Here is a 12,628-nt window from a genome sequence, read left to right as displayed (position 1 = left end):
TCTAAACAGGGGGACACTGTTGGTTGTGCTGTTGTTTTCCCTGATCGAGTCGTCAAGTTACGGCTTCCTGCGGTGTTTACCATCCTCGATGCCGAATTGTTTGCAATACTGCGGGCATTGGAGCAGATGAGATGTGTTCCCAGTATTAAGTTCCTCATCTGTTCTGACTCCCTGAGTGCCCTTCAGACCATTCAACACTTGTACCCAGCGGATACGGTCGTCCAGAACATCCATGATGCCCTACTCCACCTGCAACGGCAGGGGAAGGAGGTTTCTTTCTGCTGGGTGCCGGGGCACGTGGGTATTAGGGGCAACGAACTGGCGGATGTGGCTGCCAAAGATGCATGTTCCCTCCCTCACGTTGTTGAATGTGCCGTCCCCCTCCATGCTGTAACCTCCCTTTTGCGTTTTCGTGTTATGCATCAATGGGAAGAGGAGTGGTTGGCAGTTTCTGACAATAAGCTGCGTATGGTAAAGGCCACTACGCGACCATGGCGTACGTCCTACCAGTCATACAGGCGGGATGAGGTTCTCCTCACTCGCCTCCGCATTGGACACAGTCCCTTCACGCATGGTTTTTTACTCTGGCGGGAGGACCCCCCAATCTGCAGTGCTTGTGGCGTCCAGATTACTGTCCGCCACATTTTACTTGACTGTCTTTTATTCTCTGACCAGAGGGCGGTGGTTTCCTTGCCACCGGATTTGCCCTCTATTTTGCAAGACGACGCAGCGACTGTGGTTAAGGTTTTACGGTTTTGTGTCCTGTCCAATCTGTTGCCTCGGATTTTAGGGAGAAGGTTTTAATGTGCTGCTGGGTGACTGGCTCACCCAGTTTTTAGGTAAGAGGTCCGCCAGTCACGATTACCTCCTTGTTTCACTTCGGTATCTGTTCTCTTTTCCTTGTGTTTCCTTTCCTTTTTTAGTGTGTTTCTTCTCCTCTTGTTTTGCCTCTGTATGTGCGCATTTGGAACTGCGTCAGGCCTGTGTCTTTTAGCCGTTCTCCTTGTTCGGCGTCCGTCTTCGTCCCTTCACCGCCTCTGTTCCTGTTTCTATGCGCTTGAGCGCTGATGACCACGATGTTTAGCGCTCGTAAACCTCAAACACACACACACACACACGCTTCTAAGTTGAAGTAATAGCCAGTAAGAAGTAGTATAATTCAAGTTTAAATTATCGACTATTCACTTTCTAGCCGGCTTTGGTGGCTTGGATATGAACTAGGACCTTACGATTTTGCATGAAAGGAGGACTAGCAGCCGGGTTGCACGGGAGAATGTGAAAAGTGTTCATATGGAGTAAAAACCTGAGAAATCCGTCCGTTTTCGCCATTTGTTATCGAATCGACTTTAAGCCAAATCGTCACATTGGCCGCTTTTCTCTCTGAGACGCTTACATTTATCGTCTGCAAAGCTATGTCGCGTGCTGCCGTATGCGTAGACACTAAAAGCACCATAGTAGAACACAGAAGAAACTTCTAAGTTGAAGTAATAGCCAGTAAGAAGTAGCACTATTTAAGTTTTAGTTGTGGATTAATCACTTTTTAACCGGCTTTGGTGGCTTGGACAGGTCCTAGGACATTAAGATTTTGCATGAAAGGAAGACTAGCAGCCGCGTTGCACGGGAGAATGTGAAAAGTGTTCATATGTAGTCAAAACCTGAGAAATCCGTCCGTTTTCGTCATTTGTTATCGAATCGATTTAAAGCCAGATCGTCACAGTGGCCGCTCTTCTCTCCGAAACGGTTACATTTATCGTCTGCAAAGCTATGTCGCGTGCTGCGGTATGCGGAAACACTAAAAGCACCATAGTAGAACCCAGAAGAAGCTTCTAAGTTGAAGTAATAGCCAGTAAGAAGTAGTACAATTCAAGTTTTAGTTGTCGATTATTCACTTTTTAGCCGGTTTTGGTGGCTTGGACATGACCTAGGACCTTAAGATTTTGCATGAAAGGAGGACTAGCAGCCGCGTGCACGGGAGAATGTGAAAAGTGTTCATATGTAGTAAAAACGTGAGAAATCCGTCCGTTTTCGGCATTTGTTATCGAATCGACTTAAAGCCAGATCGTCATATTGGCCGCATTCTCTCTGAGACGGTTACATTAATCGTCTGCAAAGCTATGTCGCGTGCTGCGGTATGCGGAGACTCTAAAAGCACCATATTAGAACACAGAAGAAGCTTATATGTTGAAGTAATAGCCAGTAAGAAGTAGTACAATTTAAGTTTTAATTATAGATTATTCACTTTTTAGCCGGCTTTGGTGGCTTGGACATGAGGTGGACCTTAAGATTTTACATGAAAGGAGGACTAGCAGCCGCGTTGCACGGGAGAATGTGAAAAGTGTTCATATGTAGTAAAAACCTGAGAAATCCGTCCGTTTTCGTCATTTGTTATCGTATCGACTTAAAGCCAGATCATCACATTGGCCGCTTTTCTCTCTGAGACGATTTATCGTCTGCAAAGCTATGTCGCGTGCTGCGGTATGCGGAGACACTAAAAGCACCATAGTAGAACACAGAAGAAGCTTCTAAGTTGAAGTAATAGCCAGTAAGAAGTAGTACAATTCAAGTTTTAGTTGTCGATTAATCACTTTTTAGCTGGCTTTGGTGGGTTGGACATGGCCTAGGACCTTAAGATTTTGCATGAAAGGAAGACTAGCGCCGCGTTGCACGGGAGAATGTGAAAAGTGTTCATATGTAGTAAAAACCTGAGAAATCCGTCCGTTTTCGTCATTTGTTATCGAATCGATTTAAAGCCAGATCGTCACAATGGCCGCTCTTCTCTCTGAAACGGTTACTTTTATCGTCTGCAAAGCTATGTCGCGTGCTGCGGTATACGGAAACACTAAAAGCACCACAGTAGAACTCAGAATAAGCTTCTAAGTTGAAGTAATAGCCAGTAAGAAGTAGTACAATTCAAGTTTTAATTATAGATTATTCACATTTTAGCCGGGTTCTGTGGCTTGGATATGACCTAGGACCTTAAGAATTTGCATGAAAGGAGGACTAGCAGCCGCGTTGCACGGCAGAATGTAAAAAGTGTTCATATGTAGTAAAAACCTGAGAAATCCGTCCGTTTTCGTCATTTGTTATCGAATCGACTTAAATTCAGATCGACACATTGGCCGCTTTTCTCTCTGAGACGGTTACATTAATCGTCTGCAAAGCTATGTCGCATGCTGCGGTATGCGGAGGCACTAAAAGCACCATAGTAGAACACAGAAGAAGCTTCTAAGTTGAAGTAATAGCCAGTAAAATGTAGTACAATTCAAGATTTAGTTATCGATTATTCACTTTTTAGCCGGCTTTGGTGGCTTGGACATGAGGTGGAACCTTAAGATTTTGCATGAAAGGAGGACTAGCAACCGCGTTGGACGGGAGAATGTGAAAAGTGGTCATATGTAGTAAAAACCTGAGAAATCCGTCCGTTTTCGTCATTTGTTATCGAATCGGTTTAAAGCCAGATCGTCACATTGGCCGCTCTTCTATCTGAAACGGTTACATTTATCGTCTGCAAAGCTATGTCGCGTGCTGCGGTATGCGGAAACACTAAAAGCACCACAGTAGAACTCAGAATAAGCTTCTAAGTTGAAGTAATAGCCAGTAAGGAGAAGTACAATTCAAGTTTTAATTATAGATTATTCACATTTTAGCCGGGTTTGGTGGCTTGGATATGACCTAGGACCTTAAGAATTTGCATGAAAGGAGGACTAGCAGCCGCGTTGCACGGGAGAATGTGAAAAGTGTTCATATGTAGTAAAAACCTGAGAAATCCGTCCGTTTTCGTCATTTGTTATCGAATCGATTTAAAGTCAGATCGTCACATTGGCCGCTCTTCTCTCTGAAACGGTTACATTTATCGTCTGCAAAGCTACGTCGCGTGCTGCGGTATGCGGAGACACTAAAAGCACCATATTAGAACACAGAAGAAGCTTATATGTTGAAGTAATAGCCAGTAAGAAGTAGTACAATACAAGTTGTAGTTGTCGATTAATCACTTTTTAGCTGGCTTTGGTGGGTTGGACATGACCTAGGACCTTAAGATTTTGCATGAAAGGAAGACTAGTAGCCGCGTTGCACGGGAGAATGTGAAAAGTGTTCATATGTAGTAAAAACTTGAGAAATCCGTCCGTTTTCGTCATTTGTTATCGAATCGACTTAAAGCCAGATCGTCATATTGGCCGCTTTTCTCTCTGAGACGGTTACATTAATCGTCTGCAAAGCTATGTCGCGTGCTGCGGTATGCGGAGACACTAAAAGCACCATAGTAGAACAGAGAAGAAGCTTCTAAGTTGAAGTAATAGCCAGTAAGAAGTAGTAATATTTAAGTTTTAGTTGTCGTTTAATCACTTTTTAACCGGCTTTGGTGGCTTTGACAGTCCTAGGACTTTAAGATTTTGCATGAAAATAAGACTAGCAGCCGCTTTGCACGGGAGAATGTGAAAAGTTTTCATATGTAGTAAAAACCTGAGAAATCCGTCCGTTTTCGTCATTTGTTATCGAATCGATTTAAAGCCAGATCGTCACAATGGCCGCTCTTCTCTCTGAAACGGTTACATTTATCGTCTGCAAAGCTATGTCGCGTGCTGCGGTATACGGAAACACTAAAAGCACCACAGTAGAACTCAGAATAAGCTTCTAAGTTGAAGTAATAGCCAGTAAGAAGTAGTACAATTCAAGTTTTAATTATAGATTATTCACATTTTAGCCGGGTTTGGTGGCTTGGATATGACCTAGGACCTTAAGAACTTGCATGAAAGGCGGACTAGCAGCCGCGTTGCACGGGAGAATGTGAAAAGTGTTCATATGTATTAAAAACCTGAGAAATCCGTCCGTTTTCGTCATTTGTTATCGAATCGACTTAAATTCAGATCGACACATTGGCCGCTTTTCTCTCTGAGACGGTTACATTAATCGTCTGCAAAGCTATGTCGCATGCTGCGGTATGCGGAGACACTAAAAGCACCATAGTAGAACACAGAAGAAGCTTCTAAGTTGAAGTAATAGCCAGTAAGAAGTAGTACAATTCAAGTTTTAGTTATCGATTATTCACTTTTTAGCCGGCTTTGGTGGCTTGGACATGAGGTGGGTCCTTAAGATTTTGCATGAAAGGAGGACTAGCAACCGCGTTGCACGGGAGAATGTGAAAAGTGTTCATATGTAGTAAAAACCTGAGAAATCCGTGGGTTTTCGTCATTTGTTATCGTATCGACTTAAAGCCAGATCGTCACATTGGCCGCTTTTCTCTCTGAGACGGTTACATTTATCGTCTGCAAAGCTATGTCGCGTGCTGCGGTATGCGGAGACACTAAAAGCACCATATTAGAACACAGAAGGAGCTTCTAAGTTGAAGTAATAGCCAGTAAGAAGTAGTACAATTCAAGTTGTAGATGTCGATTAATCACTTTTTAGCTGGCTTTGGTGGGTTGGACATGACGTAGGACCTTAAGATTTTGCATGAAAGGAAGACTAGCAGCCGCGTTGCACGGGAGAATGTGAAAAGTGTTCATATGTAGTAACAACCTGAGAAATCCGTCCGGTTTCGTCTTTGTTATCGAATAGACTTAAAGCCAGATCGTCACATTGGCCGCTTTTCTCTCTGAGACGGATACATTTATCGTCTGCAAAGCTATGTCGCGCGCTGCGGTATGCGGAGACACTAAAAGCACCATAGTAGAACACAGAAGAAGCTTCTAAGTTGAAGTAATAGCCAGTAAGAAGTAGTACAATTCAAGTTTTAGTTGTCGATTATTCACTTTTTAGCCAGCTTTGGTGGCTATGACATGACCTAGGACCTTAAGATTTTGCATGAAAGGAGGGCTAGCCGCCGCGTTGCACGGGAGAATGTGAAAAGTGTTCATATGTAGTAAAAACCTTAGAAATCTGTCCATTTTCGCCATTTGTTATCGAATCGACTTAAAGCCAGATCGTCACATTGGCCGCTTTTCTCTCTGAGACGGTTACATTTTTCGTCTGCAAAGCTATGTCGCGTGCTGCGGTATGCGGAGACACTAAAAGCACCATATTAGAACACAGAAGGAGCTTCTAAGTTGAAGTAATAGCCAGTAAGACGTAGTACAATTCAAGTTTTAGTTGTCGATTATTCACTTTTTAGCCATCTTTGGTGGCTTGGACATGACCTAGGCCCTTAAGATTTTGCATGAAAGGAGGACTAGCAACCGCGTTGCACGGGAGAATGTGAAAAGTGTTCATATGTAGTAAAAACCTGAGAAATCCGTCCGTTTTCGGCATTTGTTATCGAATCGACTTAAAGCCAGATCGTCATATTGGCCACTTTTCTCTCTGAGACGGTTACATTAATCGTCTGCAAAGCTATGTCGCGTGCTGCGGTATGCGGAGACACTAAAAGCACCATAGCTGAACACACTAGAAGCTTCTAAGTTGAAGTAATAGCCAGTAAGAAGTAGTACAATTCAAGTTTTAGTTATCGATTATTCACTTTTTAGCCGGCTTTGGTGGCTTGGACATGAGGTGGAACCTTAAGATTTGGCATGAAAGGAGGACTAGCAGCCGCGTTGCACGGGAGAATGTGAAAAGTGTTCATATGTAGTAAAAACCTGAGAAATCCGTGGGTTTTCGTCATTTGTTATCGTATCGACTTAAAGCCAGATCGTCACATTGGCCGCTTTACTCTCTGAGACGGTTACGTTTATCGTCTGCAAAGCTATGTCGCGTGCTGCGGTATGCGGAGACACTAAAAGCACCATATTAGAACACAGAAGAAGCTTCTAAGTTGAAGTAATAGCCAGTAAGAAGTAGTACAATTCAAGTTGTAGTTGTCGATTAATCACTTTTTAGCTGGCTTTGGTGGGTTGGACATGACGTAGGACCTTAAGATTTTGCATGAAAGGAAGACTAGCAGCCGCGTTGCACGGGAGAATGTGAAAAGTGTTCATATGTAGTAACAACCTGAGAAATCCGTCCGGTTTCGTCTTTGTTATCGAATCGACTTAAAGCCAGATCGTCACATTGGCCGCTTTTCTCTCTGAGACTGTTACATTTATCGTCTGCAAAGCTATGTCGCGCGCTGCGGTATGCGGAGACAATAAAAGCACCATATTAGAACACAGAAGAAGCTTCTAAGTTGAAGTAATAGCCAGTAAGAAGTAGTACAATTCAAGTTGTAGTTGTCGATTAATCACGTTTTAGCTGGCTTTGGTGGGTTGGACATGACGTAAGACCTTAAGATTTTGCATGAAAGGAAGACTAGCAGCCGCGTTGCACGGGAGAATGTGAAAAGTGTTCATATGTAGTAACAACCTGAGAAATCCGTCCGGTTTCGTCTTTGTTATCGAATCGACTTAAAGCCAGATCGTCACATTGTCCGCTTTTCTCTCTGAGACGGTTACATTTATCGTCTGCAAAGCTATGTCGCGCGCTGCGGTATGCGGAGACAAAAAAACACCATAGCAGAACACAGAAGAAGCTTCTAAGTTGAAGTAATAGCCAGTAAGAAGTAGTACAATTCAAGTTGTAGTTGTCGATTAATCACGTTTTAGCTGGCTTTGGTGGGTTGGACATGACGTAGGACCTTAAGATTTTGCATGAAAGGAAGACTAGCAGCCGCGTTGCACGGGAGAATGTGAAAAGTGTTCATATGTAGTAACAACCTGAGAAATCCGTCCGGTTTCGTCTTTGTTATCGAATCGACTTAAAGCCAGATCGTCACATTGTCCGCTTTTCTCTCTGAGACGGTTACATTTATCGTCTGCAAAGCTATGTCGCGCGCTGCGGTATGCGGAGACACTAAAAGCACCATATTAGAACACAGAAGAAGCTTCTAAGTTGAAGTAATAGCCAGTAAGAAGTAGTACAATTCAAGTTTTAGTTATCGATTATTCACTTTTTAGCCGGCTATGGTGGCTTGGACATGAGGTGGAACCTTAAGATTTTGCATGAAAGGGGGACTAGCAACCGCGTTGCACGGGAGAATGTGAAAAGTGTTCATATGTAGTAACAACCTGAGAAATCCGTCCGGTTTCGTCTTTGTTATCGAATCGACTTAAAGCCAGATCGTCACATTGGACGCTTTTCATCTGAGACGGTTACATTTTTCGTCTGCAAAGCTATGTCGCGTGCTGCGGTATGCGGAGACACTAAAAGCACCATAGTTGAACACAGAAGAAGCTTCTAAGTTGAAGTAATAGCCAGTAAGAAGTAGTACAATTCAAGTTTTAGTTATCGATTATTCACTTTTTAGCCGGCTTTGGTGGCTTGGACATGAGGTGGAACCTTAAGATTTTGCATGAAAGGAGGACTAGCAGCCGCGTTGCACGGGAGAATGTGAAAAGTGTTCATATGTAGTAAAAACCTGAGAAATCCGTGGGTTTTCGTCATTTGTTATCGTATCGACTTAAAGCCAGATCGTCACATTGGCCGCTTTTCTCTCTGAGACGGTTACATTTATCGTCTGCAAAGCTATGTCGCGTGCTGCGGTATGCGGAGACACTAAAAGCACCATATTAGAACACAGAAGAAGCTTCTAAGTTGAAGTAATAGCCAGTAAGAAGTAGTACAATTCAAGTTGTAGTTGTCGATTAATCACTTTTTAGCTGGCTTTGGTGGCTTGGACATGAGGTGGTACCTTAAGTTTTTGCATGAATAGAGGACTAGCAGCCGCGTTGCACGGGAGAATGTGAAAAGTGTTCATATGTAGTAAAAACCTGAGAAATCCGTGGGTTTTCGTCATTTGTTATCGTATCGACTTAAAGCCAGATCGTCACATTAGCCGCTTTTCTCTCTGAGGCGGTTACATTTATCGTCTGCAAAGCTATGTCCCGTGCTGCGGTATGCGGAGACACTAAAAGCACCATATTAGAACACAGAAGAAGCTTCTAAGTTGAAGTAATAGCCAGTAAGAAGTAGTACAATTCAAGTTTTAGTTATCGATTATTCACTTTTTAGCCGGCTATGGTGGCTTGGACATGAGGTGGAACCTTAAGATTTTGCATGAAAGGGGGACTAGCAACCGCGTTGCACGGGAGAATGTGAAAAGTGTTCATATGTAGTAAAAACCTGAAAAAAACCGTGGGTTTTCGTCATTTGTTATCATATCGACTTAAAGCCAGATCGCCACATTGGCCGCTTTTCTCTCTGAGACGGTTACATTTATCGTCTGCAAAGCTATGTCGCATGCTGCGGTATGCGGAGACACTAAAAGCACCATATTAGAACACAGAAGAAGCTTCTAAGTTGAAGTAATAGCCAGTAAGAAGTAGTACAATTCAAGTTGTAGTTGTCGATTAATCACTTTTTAGCTGGCTTTGGTGGCTTGGACATGAGGTGGTACCTTAAGTTTTTGCATGAATAGAGGACTAGCAGCCGCGTTGCACGGGAGAATGTGAAAAGTGTTCATATGTAGTAAAAACCTGAGAAATCCGTGGGTTTTCGTCATTTGTTATCGTATCGACTTAAAGCCAGATCGTCACATTGGCCGCTTTTCTCTCTGAGACTGTTACATTTATCGTCTGCAAAGCTATGTCGCGCGCTGCGGTATGCGGAGACAATAAAAGCACCATATTAGAACACAGAAGAAGATTCTAAGTTGAAGTAATAGCCAGTAAGAAGTAGTACAATTCAAGTTGTAGTTGTCGATTAATCACGTTTTAGCTGGCTTTGGTGGGTTGGACATGACGTAGGACCTTAAGATTTTGCATGAAAGGAAGACTAGCAGCCGCGTTGCACGGGAGAATGTGAAAAGTGTTCATATGTAGTAACAACCTGAGAAATCCGTCCGGTTTCGTCTTTGTTATCGAATCGACTTAAAGCCAGATCGTCACATTGGACGCTTTTCATCTGAGACGGTTACATTTTTCGTCTGCAAAGCTATGTCGCGTGCTGCGGTATGCGGAGACACTAAAAGCACCATAGTTGAACACAGAAGAAGCTTCTAAGTTGAAGTAATAGCCAGTAAGAAGTAGTACAATTCAAGTTTTAGTTATCGATTATTCACTTTTTAGCCGGCTTTGGTGGCTTGGACATGAGGTGGAACCTTAAGATTTTGCATGAAAGGAGGACTAGCAGCCGCGTTGCACGGGAGAATGTGAAAAGTGTTCATATGTAGTAAAAACCTGAGAAATCCGTGGGTTTTCGTCATTTGTTATCGTATCGACTTAAAGCCAGATCGTCACATTGGCCGCTTTTCTCTCTGAGACGGTTACATTTATCGTCTGCAAAGCTATGTCGCGTGCTGCGGTATGCGGAGACACTAAAAGCACCATATTAGAACACAGAAGAAGCTTCTAAGTTGAAGTAATAGCCAGTAAGAAGTAGTACAATTCAAGTTGTAGTTGTCGATTAATCACTTTTTAGCTGGCTTTGGTGGCTTGGACATGAGGTGGTACCTTAAGTTTTTGCATGAATAGAGGACTAGCAGCCGCGTTGCACGGGAGAATGTGAAAAGTGTTCATATGTAGTAAAAACCTGAGAAATCCGTGGGTTTTCGTCATTTGTTATCGTATCGACTTAAAGCCAGATCGTCACATTAGCCGCTTTTCTCTCTGAGGCGGTTACATTTATCGTCTGCAAAGCTATGTCCCGTGCTGCGGTATGCGGAGACACTAAAAGCACCATATTAGAACACAGAAGAAGCTTCTAAGTTGAAGTAATAGCCAGTAAGAAGTAGTACAATTCAAGTTTTAGTTATCGATTATTCACTTTTTAGCCGGCTATGGTGGCTTGGACATGAGGTGGAACCTTAAGATTTTGCATGAAAGGGGGACTAGCAACCGCGTTGCACGGGAGAATGTGAAAAGTGTTCATATGTAGTAAAAACCTGAAAAAAACCGTGGGTTTTCGTCATTTGTTATCATATCGACTTAAAGCCAGATCGCCACATTGGCCGCTTTTCTCTCTGAGACGGTTACATTTATCGTCTGCAAAGCTATGTCGCATGCTGCGGTATGCGGAGACACTAAAAGCACCATATTAGAACACAGAAGAAGCTTCTAAGTTGAAGTAATAGCCAGTAAGAAGTAGTACAATTCAAGTTGTAGTTGTCGATTAATCACTTTTTAGCTGGCTTTGGTGGCTTGGACATGAGGTGGTACCTTAAGTTTTTGCATGAATAGAGGACTAGCAGCCGCGTTGCACGGGAGAATGTGAAAAGTGTTCATATGTAGTAAAAACCTGAGAAATCCGTGGGTTTTCGTCATTTGTTATCGTATCGACTTAAAGCCAGATCGTCACATTGGCCGCTTTACTCTCTGAGACGGTTACGTTTATCGTCTGCAAAGCTATGTCGCGTGCTGCGGTATGCGGAGACACTAAAAGCACCATACTAGAACACAGAAGAAGCTTCTAAGTTGAAGTAATAGCCAGTAAGAAGTAGTACAATACAAGTTGTAGTTGTCGATTAATCACTTTTTAGCTGGCTTTGGTGGGTTGGACATGACGTAGGACCTTAAGATTTTGCATGAAAGGACGACTAGCAGCCGCGTTGCACGGGAGAATGTGAAAAGTGTTCATATGTAGTAACAACCTGAGAAATCCATCCGGTTTCGTCTTTGTTATCGATTCTACTTAAAGCCAGATCGTCACATTGGCCGCTTTTCTCACTGAGACTGTTACATTTATCGTCTGCAAAGCTATGTCGCGCGCTGCGGTATGCGGAGACAATAAAAGCACCATATTAGAACACAGAAGAAGCTTCTAAGTTGAAGTAATAGCCAGTAAGAAGTAGTACAATTCAAGTTGTAGTTGTCGATTAGTCACGTTTTAGCTGGCTTTGGTGGGTTGGACATGACGTAGGACCTTAAGATTTTGCATGAAAGGAAGACTAGCAGCCGCGTTGCACGGGAGAATGTGAAAAGTGTTCATATGTAGTAACAACCTGAGAAATCCGTCCGGTTTCGTCTTTGTTATCGAATCGACTTAAAGCCAGATCGTCACATTGGCCGCTTTTCTCTCTGAGACGGTTACATTTATCGTCTGCAAAGCTATGTCGCGGGCTGCGGTATGCGGAGACAAAAAAACACCATAGCAGAACACAGAAGAAGCTTCTAAGTTGAAGTAATAGCCAGTAAGGAGTAGTACAATTCAAGTTGTAGTTGTCGATTATTCACTTTTTAGCCGGCTTTGGTGGCTTTGACATGACCTAGGACCTTAAGATTTTGCATGAAAGGAGGACTAGCAGCCGCGTTGCACGGGAGAATGTGAAAAGTGTTCATATGTAGTAAAAACCTGAGAAATCTGTCCATTTTCGCCATTTGTTATCGAATCGACCTAAAGCCAGATCGTCACATTGGACGCTTTTCTCTCTGAGACGGTTACATTTTTCGTCTGCAAAGCTATGTCGCATGCTGCGGTATGCGGAGACACTAAAAGCACCATATTAGAACACAGAAGAAGCTTCTAAGTTGAAGTAATAGCCAGTAAGAAGTAGTACAATTCAAGTTGTAGTTGTCGATTAATCACTTTTTAGCTGGCTTTGGTGGCTTGGACATGAGGTAGTACCTTAAGTTTTTGCATGAATAGAGGACTAGCAGCCGCGTTGCACGGGAGAATGTGAAAAGTGTTCATATGTAGTAAAAACCTGAGAAATCCGTGGGTTTTCGTCATTTGTTATCGTATCGACTTAAAGCCAGATCGTCACATTGGCCGCTTTACTCTCTGA

Source organism: Schistocerca gregaria, unplaced genomic scaffold, assembly GCF_023897955.1.
Source record: "Schistocerca gregaria isolate iqSchGreg1 unplaced genomic scaffold, iqSchGreg1.2 ptg000251l, whole genome shotgun sequence".
Taxonomy (NCBI): Eukaryota; Metazoa; Arthropoda; class Insecta; order Orthoptera; family Acrididae; genus Schistocerca; species Schistocerca gregaria.
The sequence above is the reverse complement of the archived record's forward strand: the minus strand, read 5'-3'. Positions refer to the sequence as shown.